This window comes from Mya arenaria, chromosome 15 (assembly GCF_026914265.1).
Source record: "Mya arenaria isolate MELC-2E11 chromosome 15, ASM2691426v1".
Taxonomy (NCBI): Eukaryota; Metazoa; Mollusca; class Bivalvia; order Myida; family Myidae; genus Mya; species Mya arenaria.
The window spans coordinates 32,504,025-32,519,204 of record NC_069136.1 but is presented as its reverse complement, the minus strand read 5'-3'; the positions used below and the strand labels follow the sequence as shown (position 1 = coordinate 32,519,204).

At 33.3% G+C, this 15,180-nt stretch overlaps 1 long non-coding RNA gene across 1 annotated transcript; it reads right to left on the bottom strand.

The window, feature by feature from the left end:
* Positions 1-2,188: 2,188 nt before the first annotated feature.
* On the bottom strand, positions 2,189-2,990 carry LOC128218847 (uncharacterized). Its single transcript, XR_008258482.1, has 2 exons — positions 2,757-2,990; positions 2,189-2,393 (listed from the first exon to the last, which is right to left on the bottom strand). It is a non-coding gene; the product is annotated as an uncharacterized LOC128218847 (long non-coding RNA).
* Positions 2,991-15,180: the final 12,190 nt, after the last annotated feature.

The following is a 15,180-nucleotide window of genomic DNA, read 5'->3' as shown; positions in this document are numbered from 1 at the left end:
TATAATTTTGGTAAATCTTATTCTGCATCTTACATGACACTTTTCATCATTTGTTAATCAAATTATTAAGAGTGGAGATATTTAATATTTACCATGCATATCATGTATTTTAACATCAAATAGCAAGTTTAATATGAAATAATATTCATTGTAATGACTGGTTAATGGTTGAATGCATAGGATAATTTCATCTTTTGCCATTTTGAATGTTATCACAGCAGGGTTCCTGATACTTCCTGTGTATTGTTTATTGGCTCTGACCTATTGGGGCTAACACTGTTACAATGGGTAATCTCATTACAAAAGTATGAATAAGCATTTTATCATTTTGCTGATATTCAATTAATTTTAATGCCTGGTTAGTTGGCCATTTGGTAGGACAATTCCCTTTGTGCTATTTTTATAGAAAAAGATAAATAGATATATTCAGTATCAAATGCTAAAACTAGGCTTTAAAGATGTTTATTTATGGAAAGTTAATGAAATAAATCGTGAATATAGTTACGTAAAAAATTCTGAAAAATAGCTTGAGCTACTATTTTTAAATAATTCTAATTAAGGCAAGATCTTTTTTCAACCGCATGCATTTTTTCTTTTGTTAAATCACATTTACTTTTTTATCATTAATGATACAATGATTTTGTATTTACAGTTTGAATATATAATAGTGCTGTTCACTTTTATACGTAGGATTTAGAATTACCAAAAAAAATCATAATTGTTTGGATGTTACAATAGTATCACAATTATATTTATAACACTCTTATTTAAAATACTGGCTAAGAAATAATTTATTTAAGAAATGTTTTATTTTTATTTCATCTGCATTAGAATTAAAAATTGACAAATATGACCAGTAAATGACGGGTCCCCTTTTCTTTAGTTACTGGCCCGAAAAAATGATTTACATCATCAGGTGTGGGCTGAGTGTGTGCGTGTTATGGACAAAAACAAAGTGTACTTGTGATGAGTTGTTGGGAAGAAATTTGACATTTCATCTGTTCTAGCTTACGTCTGTTAAGGGAGCAAAACAGTATTATGTGTTGTAAATATTATAATAGAAATAGTGCTGTTAACTGTATATACAAAGCATTCAGAATTAATATTTCGTTATCACTTAATGACTTAAATCAACTGTCTGAATTACAAAAAATTGTCATAATTGTTCAGATGTTACAATAGTGACACAAGTATATTATATATCACACCTGTTTCGAAATATTGGCTTTCAAATAAACTTATTGTATTTATTTTAAGAAATGTAATATTCTTTTTTATCAACAATAAAATAAAATTGAAAAATATAGTACATGTATCCCCTTGTCATAATTGTTCAGATGTTATAATAGTAACATAATTATATTATATAACACTCCTGTTTCAAAATATTGGCTTACAAATAAACTTAATGTATTTATTTTAAGAAATGTAATATTCTTTTTTTATCAACAATAAAATAAAATTGACAAATATAGAAACCCCTTGTCTTATAAGCCTAGTACAATGGCTTTACATCATAAAGTCATCAGTGAATACTAAAAGATTTGTCACAAGTTTTGAAATGAACTGGTAGAGGAAAAGATCTTATCAGTGATATAAAATCAATATAGTAAGGCCAATCTCAGTGGACCAGAAAAATCAATACTGGCTTATCAAATAAACTACAGACTACATTAGTTTATCAATAGTGCACAAATTGTTCACTAGTAGTTCACTCCTAGTGCACAAGGGTGTAAAGTTTGGTCTTAACAATACTGTATGTTTCATTAATCCAAATTCAATTTAAATACATCGACCAGCTGTGAACCTGATTCCACTCGAGTGAGTCCAAAAAGAGATAGGGGAAAATACTGTAAAACAAAGATAATATATCTCGTATGAGCGGCTTCTAAATGATATTAATCTTTTATTCTTTGTACACAAATAATGCAACTTTGAGATGTATTATGGGCATTCCAGTTCTGGTGCTATAACATTTCTGTCGGATGTGGATAAAGAGAGCAAGAGTGACATGGTCATAGCCTCACAGTTTGCGCACATCATAGAGCTTGGCGAATTAGTAATTGCTGATGGGGTATTTAAGACATCCTTCAGTAAAACAAAGTGCAATTGCACATTTTACCATTTTTAAGCGGCATGCAGAGACATATTGAAATTAATACATACACTCTATAACAAAACACAAGAATGTATTTAGTATCATTTTAATATCTGTATTGACAACACATCGATGTATATATATTTATTTGTACTATGTGTGTACCAGCTATTGTATAAATCATGACATTGTGGACTGTTTTTCATTGATTCATTTAAAGTTCAAGTAGCATAAACCGTCATCAACTGGCACAATGATGACCTTGTCTTCCCCAGCTTTAATACAGGCACTGCATCTGAAAAAAATAAATGCAATTAATTTCTTAATCATAAAACATTGAAACCTATTTTATACATTTAGTATCTGGTTAGATGTCATCTATTCACAAATACACATAAGGACACACAGACAAGATCAGCTGTATGATAAGACAGAGAAAGTGTACCTGTTTCTGACCAACTGATATATATCCATTTCATATGCATTTTACCTCAATTCTGGGCTAGAAACAATATTACAATATATTAAAGAATTCCAATGCAGCTGTTAGACTAAATCTTATATGTTGAACCTACAGCATACCACATTATCACAATATTATACGTTTTCTTAAATGTAAACATATGTATACATACAGTAGATTGCATAATTTGCTTACCTGTTAATTAGTTCTGGTCTTTTCCCACATGAAGTTAAACCTCAGCAGCACTGTGTCCATTACTTATCTCAACAATTGACTTCTGAGAGAAACTTTGCACCAGGAAGATTATTTCTAGTGAATGTTACTGCAGAAACCTTATCAGAAGTAGCCATTGTTTACATTTCTTGTACGACCTTCCTGGAAATTGTGTACCACGTGGTACACATAGCAGAAAGCAATGACGTAGTTGTAAATCCCTCCTATACACAAAATCATTTTGACATGTTTGAACAAATATAAGTCCGGTTTTGTGAGGTAAAATTTCGTTGACAACTAACAAATTTTCTTGATTTTTTGTCCGGAATTCCGAGGTTCCGGTTTTATAGGGATTATTTTACATTGAAAATAGAAGGGGAAAACCGGGACTCTGAAAAATGTCCGGTATCCCGAGGATTCCGGTTTTGTGGAGATCCGGTTTAATGAGTTTCCACTGTATATATATATATATATATATATATATATATATATATATATATATATATATATATATATATTCCCTTGATTATATATTATTCCCTTGATTATATATCTAGTTTCTGCAAATATACAAATGGTCTCCATTGGATTCGATTTCACAAATGGAGAAATATTATGCCCAAATGACCTAGGTTTTTAAAAGAATGCATTACACAAATATATACAAAAGTTCTGGTTTCCTTGATATTTGTTCTATAAACACCATACTTGAAGGCGACTAGTACACAACTCATATTATGCGTCGTGAAAACTTGAACAGGTCTTAAAGTTAATAACACAATTGTTAAAATTCTTTACAAACATGCGTTTTAAAATATAGACATTCATAGTTTTAAATTTCATTTCACAAAGTAAATGTGGAAAAAAATTGTTTGCGTTAAGGCAGTTTTAAAAGGCATAACAGTATATTTGACACAAATGTTTGCATACACGAAATTTGTGACATTAAACCCAGTTTTATTATTCCCCGCCGAATCGAAGGTTTCGGGAGGGGGATATTGTCAGAATGTTCCCCTTGATCAAATCACGACCACTTGTAAAAGTGGGCCAGATGGGGTCAAAAACTAGGTCAAATCTTTGGAACAAACTAGAGGCATTATACATGGTCAAATATTCATGAAACTTAATTAAAATGTTTTCCTTGATGAACTTTGGACATTTATAAAACTGGGTCACATGATCTAAAATAAGGTCACTAGGTCAAATCTAAGAAAAATCTTGTCAGGAACCATATCATGGTAATGATTGGTCAGATTATGTTTAAACTTGGTCAGGATGTACCCCTTGATGAAATATGGACCGCTTATAAAAGTGGGTCATTTGAGTAGCTCAAATCTTTGGAACACATTAGAGGCATTATGTATGGTCTAATACTCGTGAAACGTGATCAGAATGTTTTTCTTGATGAACTCTTTGACATGTTTAAAACTGGGTCACATGCGATAAAAAAAAGATAGAAAACTGGGTCACATGTGATAAGAAATTAGGTCACAAGGTGAAATCTTCAAAAAATCTTGTCCGAAACCATTTCATGGTAGTGATTGGTTGTATTATGCATGATAATGAATATATTTATTTTATGATTTACTTCCATCAACTTACATTTTAATCGATTATGATAGGTTATAATCAATAATCACCAACATGAAGCTCCTATTCATGATTTTTTATCCCCTGCCTAATCGAAGCTTTCGGGTGGGGGATCTTGTTTTGGCTCGTCCGTCATTCTGTCCGTCCGTCCTTCCGTCACCCTGTTTTGTCCTGTTCCATATTGTGGTACGAATTAGATGATGTTTAAACTTGGTCAGAATGTCCCCCTTGATAAGATCTCGACTGCTTATAAATGTGGGTCGCATGGGGTCAAAAACTAGGTCACTAGGTCAAATCAATTAAAGGCTTATATTTATGGACAGTTTTTCCCCTGTCCAACTAAAGGTATCATAAGGGGGATATCTGTTTGATTTTGTCTGTCCATTGGCCCGTTTGTTCATCACATATTTATGCTGTCCAGAGCCATATCTTTTTATTTTCAAATTCATAGAAACTATTACAAATGTTACTCTATATAAAAAAACTTTTATTTCAAATAATTCCAAACAAACTCAAACTTATATCCAACGTTCATAACGGTCCATTTTTCTGCAGCAATATTACATGTTAATATAGGAATATTCCACCTACTTTTCATTCCCAATCCATGAACTTTGCCTAATCAGACGGGGGATATCAATAATCAACGAATTTGCTTGTTGACTCTTTCTTACATTTTTTCCAGTAATTATGCCCCTTCTATTTTGTTTTAATTATTATCCTGGTATGTTGTAATTCTAAACTAAGTAACCTTGGTCATCCTTAGCACACACAGCTACCAAAAGGATGTAATGCAAAGGCAGAAATTTTCAAAATACTATCGTGTACATGTATATGATTAATTATTGCGTAATGATAAACAAGTAGTTTTTCATTCATTGAACACTTTTTCTCTAGTGTTTGGGTACTGTTCCTTTACTTGAAGATGCTAGTTCAAACCGCTCCATATACTGATGATCAGTTCCTTACCTGATATTAAACTTGATTGCTTTTTAAAAACAAAAGGCCTTCGGCCTTTGCTCTACTGGCATGGCTCTTGTGGTCATTTTCGACCCAGAGCATGTACGTATGAGTAACCGACAACAAATATAAAGTTCACTTTTTGTGTTTGGGTTACCTGAAAACGCTTTACGTTCAAAATTTTAGGACTGAAAGTGTTCTATGCAGATTATTTGAATGAACTATTTTAATATGTGCCAAGTAAAGGTAATCTGAGGGTAAAAAAATATTTGCTTTTAAAAACTGTACTCATGGTCAAAATTTCATTTCTGAAACCGAGCTCTAATGGATATCTTAATACTGTACAAGTTTCTTTGAGATATAATCAAAACTGAAGACTGTATCATGTTCACAAGCAATTGTTTACAGACGCATGGACGCACATACTACGTACAAATTACCATCGCATAAGCTCTTCTTTCCTTTGGCCAGTAGAGCTGAAAAAAGTACTTGTGCGGTCATAGGTGAGAAATGATCAGTGATGGACTTGAAATTTGTACTTTTGGACTGGAGATGAACAACTGTAGGGGTAATCTCCTGGTCATTACAAACCTGCATACCAAGAATGAAATTCCTTGGTCGAACCATGGAGTTTTTTGGCCCAAGAGTTCTTTATTCATTGAGGGTGACGTGACGTACATTATGGTGATCAAAAAAATAGTTTTTCACCAGAAGTTCACTGTGACCTTGGCCTACTGACCTCAAAATCAATAGGGGTCATCTACTAATCTAGACCAACAAGCAAACCAGGTATGACGTTCCTTGAAGCGTTCTTAAGTTATTGAGCGGAAACCTATACACTGACCTTTGACTGACTGATACCAAAATTAATAGAGGTCATCAACTAGTCATACCCAACTGACACACCAAGTATGAAATTCCGAGGTACAAGCATTCTAGTCTAATCGGAAACTGTTTTTACCCCTTTGTCCTACAGATCCCCTAAATTACTAACCCTGACCAACTGGCATACCAAGTATGAAGTTCCGGAGTGCCCTTGTGTTTTTTAGTTTTTATTGGAATCTGTTTTCCTCTCAAGGTCACTGCGACCTTGACCTTTAAGCTACTGATTCCTTAAATTAACAATGGTTATCTACTAGTCATGAACATTTTGCATATCAAGTATGAAGTTTCTGGGTGCAAGCCTTCTTTAGTCATTGAGCGGAGACCGTTTTTCAAGGGTCGTAACAAGTCATGTCCAACTGGCATACCTAGTATTAATTAAGTTTCTTGGTGCAAGTGTTTTGAAGTTAATAAGCGGTTTTGTTAACTTCAAAACGCTTGCACCAATTAAGAAACTTGGAAACCTATAAAAAAAATTCACCTCGAGGTAAATCAATTAGTCATTACCAAATGGCATACCAAGTATTAAGTTCCTTGGTTTAAGCGTGTTTAAGTTATGTAGAAGGAAACCATTTTTTCAAGTCACGGTAATGTTCTGATCTTAAGATCCAAGATTCAAGAATCTTTATGTAACGTCGGGTATATCTTAACAAGAAACATTAGCTGAATGGGCGTAAGTGCGACATATACATTATGACCAATACATGGAATAAGAATGTACACAGACAAATTATTATAATATATACAGTATGCATGTGCGCTGTATTTAAATGAAACTATTTACAGGGTGATTAATTTCTTTTACATGGGGGGGGGGGGGGGGTGAAAAACTCAGTTTCAGTTATTATAGTGGAATTAATTGGGTTGAAAACAGGTATTTGTGTTAATAAACCTTGTGTAAAAGTCAAATGATACTGTTAAATGTCTCTAATTTTAGGAAGATGTTTTATGAATAATTATTGGAATTGCAGAACATTTAAATCACAGAATTGGATGGTAAATAATCATTATGGTTAGGTTTTTAAATAAAGTTCCAATTCTGTAAGTCATACACGGTGATTGTAATATATTGACACTGAACAATTCTGTATAGAATGACAAAATGGTTAAACACAACAATAGAGTAATGGAAATATACTTCACATGTACAAGAGTTCTAAAGTAAAATAAATACAACATTAAATAAAAAAAGAAAGAAAAGCACACAAGAAATTGTGAATGACCAAAATTTACATCAAAATGATACTGGAGGATTTTTGCAAATTATTTGAGATACACACTAAACCATGATTACTACGGTATTGTCATGTACTCAAATTAAAAGGTTTGCTAATAAAAACTTTAAAATTGATATTGAAGGATAAGGTGAATACAAGAGGTAGGAGAAAGTTATTGTTATGAAACGTCGTAAAAGAAGAAAATATTAAAAGTATGTTTGAAGGGATAGATGGAAATAATTATCAACAACAACAATTACCTTTATTTGCCATGGTAACATTTGTTACAACAGACTATAAAGTTCAATAAAGCATCGGTAAACAAGATGGTATCGAAGTGAAATTATTACGCAATATAATAATGTTAACATGTACAACTGAAATAAAGCTTCATAAACGTATTGGCGGGTTCAGTGACATGGGTAAAATTAGTTAAACAATTTATTTTAAACATTTTAAAGTAAAATACTTTGGAGAGGAAATGTAGGATATTTGTGGTATTAGTTTTTTTCTGCAAGTAAATAGAAGTAAAAAAAAACTCATATTATTTTACATGCATCGTTCATTTTATTTGATAGTATAAATACTGCTATGAAAACATGACGGACGCTTTAGTGTAATCTGGCGCATATCGATATGAAGGGGCTCAAGACCACAGTTAATCTGCCCCCTGTAGATCAGGATGTGAATACAGAAAAAAGAGTGCTTGTGTTCAAGTATCAATATTTTATTAAAATTGAATGAAAACGAAGCAAAAAATGTTCTTTTTGCAGAGAACTTCACTGAATTTGACACTCCATTGCAGAAATTGATGGTTTTCAGAGTAAATATTGGAAAAATAATAGCTTGTGGAAGTCTGACAATTAGTTGTTTGTAGCCGATTGACTCCTTGGCGGAAGGGTTATGTATTTGAACTCAATTTTGACAGTCGGGTCAATGGTCAACATGGTGTTTTCTTGTGATTATATTTTGTGTCTTGAATTGTTCTAAAGATGCCATGTCCTTGTTTTTCAATTGGGATGTGTATATAGTCAAAAGCCAGGTTAGTGTCTATATGAAACATATAGTTAAAATAACTGTGGTCTCACGCCAAGTGCGGGTCATTTACGGGAAATTATTTCTATAGTAATCAGTACACCATGTAAATCCACGTGCAAAATACAATTGTGAATGAATGTGTTTATTCAAACTTAAGGTGTGAAATTTGGAACATTCTAGTATATAGTGAAAACTGTCTCCTATGGTATTTGGACAAAAAGGGCAATGTCTTTCGTTGTAGGGAATACCTCGCCACGCATGCGTTTCAGTAGGGAATTTAAAGTTACAACACATTAATTTATAGATTCCCAAAGCTGTATTTTGTGGAACATTCAATAAATAACTCTCAAGCTGAATTTCTTCTTTAAAACTATTGTATAATACACCTTTGTGCGAATCGTTCATTTTCTCTCGCCAGACTTGCTCATTTTGGTCGTTTAGGGTTTGTGTTACTAAAGGCTGGTCAACGTTTCTTGGTTATCATATAGATAGGTAAATCCAGTGTTGTTTACCAACGACTTTACATAATTTAGCCAATTGAAATTTAAGCCACTTTGAGCCATTGTTCTATATACCAGTGCTGCATATGAATCCTTTTCAATGACAAGTTTGTTCCAGAAATTAATAATTCGTTTATTGATAGTTATTTTAATAGGATACCGGCCTAATTCACATAAACCATATACGCTGGAGTACTTTTTCTAGAGTTTGTAAGATCGAGATTATATATTCTTCTATATAATAAGTGGAGTGCTTTTTTTGCTTGTTGAATTAAATTATCTTTCGCTTTATTGAACTTTCTTGTTGGGCTAAATACAATACCGAGATAATTTTCGACTATTTCTAATAATTCATCGTTAATCTTAAATGAATAGTTTCTCCATGTTGTTCTGTTGGTGCCGAATATCATACCCTTTGTCTTATGTATATTGATGTGGAGTTTCCATGTGTTACAATATTCTTCGAAGTCATTCAAGCATTTCTGAAATTCATTCGCTGACCTAGCAACCAAGATGGTGTCGTCTGCGAATAACAAAACCAGGATATCTATGTAGTGAATTAAGTTGTCTAAAAATTATTCAATTTTAACTCCCTCATTATGTTTTGATTTTAAGAAATCGTAAATCATTTAAGTAGTAGGAAAATTAAACGGTGAAAAGCTCTCTACCTGCCTTAAACCAAGGTTACTCACAAAGAAATAGGACGTTTCACCACAAGATTGAACACAAGACTTTACGTCTGAGTACATGTTACGGACTATTCTCAGTATTTTACAGTCAACGTATCCGTATTTTGTTGGCGTGACTTTAGAAGGTTATGAAATGTAATGTAAATATATGGTCAACTGTTGAACGGTTTTTCCTAAACACGGCTTGATTTTCAAGTAATACTTGAATACTTTATTTGAGAAAAGTGTCAATCTTTGGTTAAGAACTGATGTGAACAGTTTGCCTAGGCAACTAAGAATAGTAATGGGTCTATAGTTTACAGGTCACATGGAATTACCGTTTTGCTTAAAGATTGGCACAATGTAGCCTTCCGACCAACACTTTTGGTATACTCCTGTATCTAGAATGTAGTTAAAAAGTTGGCATAAAATGGTAACAGAAAGTGTTTCGTCGACTTTATATGCTCGTTACAGATGTTATCAGATGGGCTTGAAGCCTTGCCGTTATTGCATTTATTGATCATTTTCTCTATTTCTTCTTTAGTGATTGGTGAATTTAATGTTTTCTCATTATTTAGCAAATTTATATTAATATTGTCTAGGTTCTCCGTTTCCCCACCATCATTATTATTCTTAAAGAAATCGTAAAAATCATTAAAAGCAGGGATTTTGCTTGTTTTTAGCTCTACTGGCCAAAGGCTTGTACAGTATCTAGATATCCTTTAGAGCTCGGTTCCTTTCGAAAACCAGCCAGATCCGCCCATGCATGCCTAGATTATGGCCCTTGATAGTATAAAAAATGCTACTGTGTAAACACTAGCTTGTGAACATGATACAGTCTTCAGTTATGATTGTATCTCGATGAAACTTGTACAGTATTTAGATATCCATTAGAACTCGGTTCCTTTTGAAAACCAGCCAGATCTACCCATGCATGCCTGGATTATGGGTCTTGAAAGTATTAAAAAATGCTATTTTAAGCTAAGTCTATTTTAAGCCAAGTCTACATGAGCGAAGTCTATTTTTAGTCAAGTTTACATGTAAAGCCACAATTGCTTGTGAAGGTTTGTTCAAATTATGCCCCTGGGGTCATTATTTCTGCCCCCCCCCACACACACGGAGATTGTCCCGCAAGGGACCAGTGCGGCAAATGCAAACGACCTCGGCGATGTTGGCGGAGGCCAGGAAAGAGTTCTCTTTTCTTTGTAAGGGACAAACTCCCCCACCCCCCACACTTAAATTGGGAAATGTTAAAAACTTTTTGTCTGAAACCACTTTGCAAATCCTTGCTATTTTGAACAAGGCTTTATTAAGTGGTCCACTATGGTTGTTCAAATTATGCCCCTTGGGTCAAAACTGGCACTGCCCTTGGAGTCACAATTTTCCTAGAGACTTTACAAAGTAATATTTTCAAAATCTTCATGTTTCAAACCACAAGGCCCATACCTTTGATATTTGTTGTGGAGCATCATATGATGCAATTGAAAACATTTGAAATAAAACCCCTTGGGCAAAAGCTGGCCCCACCCCTTTTGACTTACTTATTAATTTTTAAAGCTACAGTAATGAAATATTGACCATGTGATCAGTTTTGAAAACAAGCATTTATGTTGTCCTCGGATGTCCTTGACTTTGACCTTTGACCGACTTTTTATTTTTAAAGCTACAGAAATGAAATTTTGACGATGAGTACAGTTTTGAAAGCAAATAGTTTTTACCCTCAGATTACCTTTACTTGGCACATATTAAAATAGTGCATGCAACTGATCTGCTTACAACACTTCCTGTCCTCAGATGTTGAACGTGCAGCGTTTTCAGCTAACCCAAACACTAAAAGTGAACTAAATATTTGTTGCTTATTACTCAAACGTACAAGCTCTGGATTGGAAATGACCACAAGAGCCATGCCAGTAGAGCATAGGCCCTTTTGGGCCTCTTGTTTATTATTGTCGCGCGACTTTATATAGGACCAATATGATTTCGGGTTATTTGTATGTAAATCACGCGAGCGGGACGATTTATTGAACTTAAATTGCCTAATATAGTATTTCATAGTACGTTTATAATCGTGACTCGGTTAAGTAAGTTTTTATTAATCTGCGATTTTTTTATATAATATCTCTTCTTAGCCTGGTTATAAATTATCCGTTTAATTCGGCACTGAGGCCTGTACCAGGGCTTATCACTTTTATTACGATTGGTGCAAATGTTCTGGCAATTAAACATAGGCTTAGGTTTGAAACTTTTTCGTGCGGATTCGTTAAATATGTCCGATAAAATGTCTGCAATTTTATCAATATTTTCTTGGTTTTTAACTGAGGTACAGAGAAGATTTTCCAATTCGTCAACTTTCTCTAAATTGATATTTTCGGTATTTTTTTTGCAGTTTGGTCCTCCCATTTATGTTTATATTGTACGTGACAATTATTTTCTACTGGCTTTGGTCTGACAATTTGGTTTAATGTCTCTAACTTTAAGATGGCATGACCGTCCGAGTACAGTGAATCTAGTTGTATAATTTCAAAGTTGCTTAAATTTCGTAACATATTTGCAGAACATATGAAATAATCAATAAAGAAATTTACTTTAAAATTCGAGTCCCCGATTGATTTATCACCACCAAATCGCCCATTTAAGTAAAAAAGGTTATTATTCTTACAAATATCAATAATCTTATTGCCAATATTATTGACTTTTGTATCGACAGACACGCGTTTTTTAGAAAATAATTCATTATCTAATTCCTTTACTTGGTTGAAATATTCCAAAACTTCCTTATCAAAATCAAAATATTCCAACATAAATTCATCGGCTACTAAAATTTCACACCTAATACAACATTTTTATATTTCTTACAAATATCAATAACTTCAGTTTCAAAAAGTTGAAGTTCGTCATAATTAAAGAATCTTGATGTTTCCGGTGGAATATAAATTACACCTAAAATACAATCTGTATCTAATGATAATATCTCTTTTTATACGGATCCACAGAACATAATCAGATTCAGTTTCCACAACAGAAACGGATTTAGATAAATGGCTCTTAAATAATACTCCGATTCCACCGGATCGTTTAATAAACTTTTGTTTTCTTGCCTGTGATACAAAACTATAATTAGGTACATCTATAACATCATAATTTGCTAACATGGTTTCAATACAACAAAATATGTCATAATCTTTTAACAATTCTTCAAATTCCTGATAATTTGACCGATCTGTTTTAGACCACAAACATTCAGGTAACCTAAGTTTAAGAAAGACTTATCACAACATGATTGGATCACCGGACCATTCCAGTCCTATGCCGGTCTACTGTTTCCAGCGGTGCTACCAGGTCTGCCGGAAGTCCTCGTAGGGCGCTTGTAGGCATCGGTGAAAGCATGTTTTGGCGTAGGCGCCTTACTTGGAGCACTGTTGCTACTGGTTTTGTTTGCCCCTGTCGGTGTCACGCGACCACGAGGGACGGCACTACTTCCTGCTCTTTGCAATGAAGCGTTTTTTTGAGTCCTTGTCCCGTGATGTTCTCCCTTCCCGTTCTGCTTCTCATTTTATGTAATGTATACTATTTGTACATATTTATTTTGTTGTTGTATGAATTGGAAATGTAATTTGTAATGTTTGTGAGTTTGAAATGAAAAATAAGCAATAGAAATTTTGATTATGTTCAAGGACAGTTATTTTGGCTGTGTAAGAGTTATATTATTAGATCCCGAGACACGATATGGTATGATGTGTCAGCATGTGAAGTTAGCTTGTTTGAATGCAACATTTGCAATGCAAGGTTACATTTAAAAGGTAACATGGTACAGAATTGCACAATGATATAACATTACAAATACAGGTAAAATTGATGTTAGTATTTAAAGAAACCTATTGTTAACATAGTGCAGACGTTTTGTTGAAAGCTACTCTATTTTATAAATATCAGATCCCATAAAGAGTGTTTATATAATGTTAACTTTATGTAGTGTCAGCCAAAGCGTTGAGGCAGGTTGTTCTGTTAAGAATCAATTGGTCGTGTCACGCTTGCACTGACAAGTTTCCCATTTTCAAACTTTCCTCTAGCATTTATAGGGAGGAGCACTATGAGGTAGAAGTGAAGTGCAGGATCGTCACCGATTGTTTTCAGTTTAGGTATTGTGGTGAGGAGTTGGAACAGTTTCCGCATTTCATACCCACTGCTGCGTTTAATAACATCCTCAGCTGTGCAATAGTAGGCCACTTGTGTAAGGGACTGGCCCTTACATAAAGGACATTTGTCAAGGTTCATTTACTTGTTGCGACACTCTTAAAAGATATGAAACAAAATTGTTATGATATCATGATAAGTGAATGTAGCACTGAAGATTTAATAACATGATACATGAGGAACAAAATAACTCTAAACATTCAACTGAGGTGAAGTTGTTAGGTTTCCGGGTTGATATCATAAGCTCTATTAGAGATGTGAATTGACTGGTAATTTGCAATTTGATCTCAATTGTGAATCAGGTTATACAAATCAAAGATCGATGCATGAATCGCGAAATCATAATTAAGATTATTAGTATTTAAAAACAAGTAATGATAACATTCATTTATTCAGTTATTGAGTTAAGCAATTTTGTTCAAGAGATAGTAAAGAAAAATGTTATTCATTTTTATGAAGGTTTGTTTGTAGGTCGTGTATTTTGTGCAAAATAAATATCTAAAAAGTGATGTCTAAAAAAGATTATATAGTTAAATAATGTAAGCATGCAGAGTTCATTTTTTTATACATTTTTTGAAATTGTGAATAACTGTACATACATTCAATTATTGAATTGAAATGCATCGAAACATCCATATTTTTTTGTTTTATTAAAGGTTGAAAGTTAATACTTAAAGCAATGCTATTTAAAGTTGTAGTTAGAAACTTATCAAAATATTTGCCTATATGTTACATAACAACACAAAATGCAGAAGGTTTTGGATTTCATGTTTATGATGAATGCTGGCTACTGTTCTGAAATCATAAAGTTAACAGGAAACTAAAAGGAGAACAAACCTGGTTTGGGGCAGCACTTATATTTATGGGCTGAAGTAATACCCATTTCTTGGAGCTCCTCAGTCCTGGCACCAAAACTGTTAGTGCTGTCTTTTGCAAAGTCTTTATCTTGAAGATGAAGCCCCATCTGTTCAAGATGTAACAACTCTTGTGGTAGAAACTGGAATGTAGGATGATAAATATACATTTTATTGAGACAGTCGACTTGAAGAATTATAATAAAATGTGCTTTCTGACCTTTAAGCTGTTGTTTTACTGTAATTTTATTTTAAAGATGTGGCTAACTGTTAACCATAGTTTATGAATTATAAAATGATGGCTGTCAAGCATTTCCAATTGTCCATGGAATGTATATGGTTGAAAATGCGAAACAGCTTTGAAGAACTGAACTGCAAACTGTATAAGTAATTTGGAATATAAACTTATATAAACGCGACTTTTTGTGTGTCAGAGGAAACCATATGTGTTACAAACATTTACACTTGATGCTGATCATGTTTTCCAAGCATTTGAAACTGTG